Source organism: Aplidium turbinatum, chromosome 15 (assembly GCF_918807975.1).
Source record: "Aplidium turbinatum chromosome 15, kaAplTurb1.1, whole genome shotgun sequence".
NCBI lineage: Eukaryota > Metazoa > Chordata > Ascidiacea > Aplousobranchia > Polyclinidae > Aplidium > Aplidium turbinatum.
Window position 1 is genome coordinate 13,766,927 of NC_137486.1, and position 4,668 is coordinate 13,771,594.

Below are 4,668 nucleotides of genomic sequence, written 5' to 3' on the forward strand. Positions count from 1 at the left end.
TTTAAGAAACTGCAACTATTCACTATTCAGACTATTCGGGCTACTATCCCTTTTGTAACCAAGCTGGTTGGTTGGTTTCTGCGGCTTCTAGAATGTAGTTTGTAAAAGGTAATATGTAGAATTCTATTCTCTGGAAGATGCAGTCGTAAACGAAGTTCCTTTTTACCCCGAAGTTGAAGTTCTTTTTGTTGTGATGGAGTTTATAATGTAATACGCCAACATGCTAGTGTTGTGGTTCGGTGTGTCAGTGGTTCGGTGCTCTCATTTTGATGTGTGCGGATTCTGTTCTTCTGAAGCTAGAAGTCGAGCTAATAAATAACGCAGTCTTAAAGAATTCTATCTTGTGGTCAAGTATTATTCTGTCAAACCGGTTGATAAATAAGGCAGTGGAGAAGACTATCGTGTCCTGGTCATTCCTCGCCAGTTCTGACTCCGGTTCTGCCCAGGAATGTCACCGTCAGCATGGACGGCTGCATATGAGCGCGCGTGTTAACTGCCGCGTCCGCTACAAGGCAAACAAAGAGGGTCTTAATCAGCTGGATTGTTTTTCCAGCTCAGACAATGGATTGGATTGTTTTTCCAGCTCAGCTCAGACATTGGAGAGGTTTTTCCAACTCAGACAATGCCTGGTAAGCTCTTTTAGCATCGTAGCCTACAGATATTTTGCTCCTGTTGAATTTCTGAATGAATCAAATTGATAACTCATCGATTGTCTAATGTCTATTCAGCTCTGAGTAATTTTTGACCATTTCAGGAACTAAGTCGGTCTTGAAAATTCATGCAAGTTCTTTATACTTTGCCGAATTGGAATTCAGGCTACTTTCAAACCGTTCGGTCAGTTCCGAGATAAACTCTGTCCATGAACTGATTGTAAAGAACTGTGATCAAACACCAATAAAAAAAACAAAAAACAGTAATTTGAGATGCTTGCAAACAACTAAATCCAAGTAGGCTACAACTTCATAGCAAATATATATGTTTAAATTATTGGAGGGGATGCTGCCAAAATATTGGGGGGATATATCCCTCCATCCCCCCCTACTTCGGCACCACTATTAACAGGTCTATAGTTTACAGCCTATCAAAATTGGCTTTCTGTCCTCTCTAAATTTTCAACCACCAGGCTTAATTCAATTTTGTTACTTGTCGGAATGCTACACTAGCCTTGCGGCAATGATGATGTGAAATGGAGTAGCCTACAGGAAAAAAAACTTTCAAAGAGGCTCAAAAGTTTGAAAAAGTCATTGCATAAGTGCTCAGGGCCGGATTTAGCTGATGGGGGGCCCGGGGCACTTTTAGATCAGGGAGCCCCGTGCGAAAAACCGTCTCTACGTCTACAGTAGCATCAGTCCAATACTGCATAGCATTTTGCAGAAACTTTAAAGGCCAAAAGGAAAACAATAACACAAAATCACATTTTTTCCACATAGGGGGGGCCCTTCAAAAATTGGGGGGCCCGGGGCAACTGCCCCCTCTGCCCCCCCTAAATCCGGGCCTGTAAGTGCTTATTCTTCGGATATGGCTACTGTAGCCTATGTAGTAGCCTACGTACAGAGTAGGCAGTGATGGGCATTATCGGCGATAAATTATCGGCGATAATTATCGGCGATAATTATCGGCGATAAATTTTTATCGCTTATCGTTATCGCTTAATTATTTTTTCAGTTATCGTTTATCGTTATCGCCAAAGGCAATATTTGATTATCGCCGATAATAATTAATCGCCGATAAATTTTATTTCGTATCAACACACAAGTGGAAAGAACATGAAAAGTAATATCTTTACTAGCCACCTAGTTCATGAAACTAAAATTAAAACCAGTTCTTCTTCAGTGCCTGAAGTGTGTGTGCACAGGTCGTTGTCATGGGAGGGGCACGCCCCCTGCAGCGACGGCCCTGACAACACAATAATTTTTAGAGTTGCAAATTGCAATGCAATGACATGCATGCAACAAGTCTCTTGTTGTTTTGCTGCAATCGGCAATCGCGAGTGAATTTTACAATTAAAATGTAAGCGCACAGGCGGTATAGATTCCTTTGAAGCGAAGCGAAAGAAATTGGAAGTGGTTTATGAAAGTGTCGCAATACGAGGCCGCTTTTACATCGGAAACATGGTCTTTCGCGCCACCATCACTGAAACAAGTCATTGCAGAATATGATATTGCTTGAAGCATTTGACATGCAGACCGACATCACACTTTTTGCATCTTGTAGTAGTTTTTGCATGACAATAGGCGCATCGAGTTGCGTGGTAAAATTATGCTAAATACAGTATAACCTTTCTCATTTACCTATGCTGCAATTGCTGCATAGCCGAGTGGTGAGAGCGCTGGAACGGCAATCGAAAGGGCGCCGGTTCGACACCGCTCATGAGCATACAGTTGCGTGGTAAAATTATGCTAAATACAATATAACCTTTCTCATTTACCTATGCTGCATAGCCGAGTGGTGAGAGCGCTGGAACGACAATCGAAAGGGCTCCTGCCCTTCGCTGGCTCACTGTTTTTCGCAGGACACTTAAAGGCATGCCTGAAGGTGGATATGAAGATTGGCTTCCTTGCCTTCCCGTCTACTTAATCTAAATCTTCAACCACCGGGCGCAAGCCTGGATACGACGACGATTTACCTATGCGACATAGCCAACGCTCAATCAAATATTTTTATTCCCACTAATAATACAGTGCCTATATTGTAATTCTTATCTCAACAACTCAGCGTTCTGCCATTGCTTTAATGATGGTGTTCACAAAGAAAACAGAAAAATTTATCTGAAATTATCAGTAAATTACGATAATTATGTTATTGTTCTTGAACAAACACGACTAATTTGACAAGCTTGATGGATTTCACAGTATGCACATTTTTACTACCAATAACGCTTAAGATTACTGATAAATTTTCAAGCATTTTGCGTTTTTTGGAATTTTTTCAATTATTGCTGACTTTGCTGTAAACAGCCCGTAGAAAGCAAAATACAAAGTTTGGAATTTTTTATGGTATTTTCATTTGATTTAACTATTTTGCCTACTGCACGTAAGCGGCAGTGTAACTCAATTGATAAAAGCATCCAACTGGTATCTGAAGGTATAATTATAAGCACGGCGGTTACCTCAGTGGTTTGATTCTGGATCAAGAGGTTGAAGATTCGATACCCACTGCCACTGCCGCTGTTGCGATTCTATTCATGCATAACTTACAAAAAGTTTTGTCCCTTTACAGTACATTATGTTTGATTTTTCGTCATGTTGATGAAGACAGTTCGTGCTGCATGGGATGGGGCAGCGCAAATCACAAAAAAAAATTATCGTTATCGGACATTATCGGCGATAATTTATCGTTTATCGTTATCGCTTAACTTTTTTTTGATTTATCGTTTATCGTTATCGCTTTAGGCATTTTTCGTTTATCGATTATCGTTATCGCTTTACTGAAAAATGAGTTATCGCGCCCAACACTGAGAGTAGGCTACGTAGGCCTAGTAAGCTAAGAATGTAGGCTATTGATTTAAGGCTCGAGGATCTCATTGGTAGGCTTACTGGGCCCACATAATTATCCCTTCAACAGACAACAGTCCAGGTTGGGCAATAGCTTATATGAATCTATATGTAGCCTATAACTACAAAACCTATCTAACGCGATAGATGTGTAGCAGTGTTGGCTATATTCTATTTGCCCGTTCAAATAAAGCACTCTGAATGGCAAATGTCCGTTTTGCCAAGAGTTTCATAAAACGTAGCCTACGGTAGCCTATGCCCTGGCATTTCCATTCAAATGTGACCAATAGGTTCCTTTCAGTTTCTGAAGTGATCCCCCTAATATGCATTTGCAGTTGGTTGGTTTTTGAATCTTTATCCTAAGACCGACAAAGCCTTGATAAGTTATTCCTGGTAGTTTCGCATTCAGAGCATCCCTATAAGCCGGTGAGAGGTAATCTTTTTACATGCGAAGCAGAAGCGAATGCGAAGCAATCATCGTGTAAAGGAAAGGGGCATTTTTTTTTCATTTAGTTGCAAGTGGGGGTGAGTTCATTTAGAAATAATTATGTTGAATCACTCAGTTCTCTCATAACTTCTAGGTTAGGCCTATGCCAGGGATGGAGGAACCGCGTGGGCCTCGTTGGCCTGGGCCCACCTACTTTATTTTCTGGGTGGACCTGGCCCACCCACTTTTGAAAGCCAAATATTTTTGAAAAGGTAGCGAAAGATTTGACCAAGATAACCTGCAGTTTGTTGTGATGTAGAGAAAGTAATTTTAGCTACAGCAAGGGTAGAGAATGCAGCAACTTTGTCTATAAAAGAAGGCACTTAAACCAAGCTAGGTTGGGATATTGATGTTAATTCTCTCGAAAGCGAACTCAAGCTGTTAAAATAAATAAACGTTTACATAAATCTATCAAAACTGATGCAGTTTTACTTGAAAATCTCTATGTTTAATGCTACTGCAAAAAGGTCTTTTTCCTTCCACAGACTGGTGAAAAATTGCTTAAAAAGCAGATTAACCCATCAAGAGCACTTGAACCATAGGATGAACAGTTGAATACATTCACAAAAATTTGATCGATCAAGTTGATCTCACCTCAATTTGCCAAGAATTTATTGCTTTCAATGATCGTATTATTAACTTTTTTAGGGAAAAAATTCAAGTGTAATACATATTTTGTACAGCACT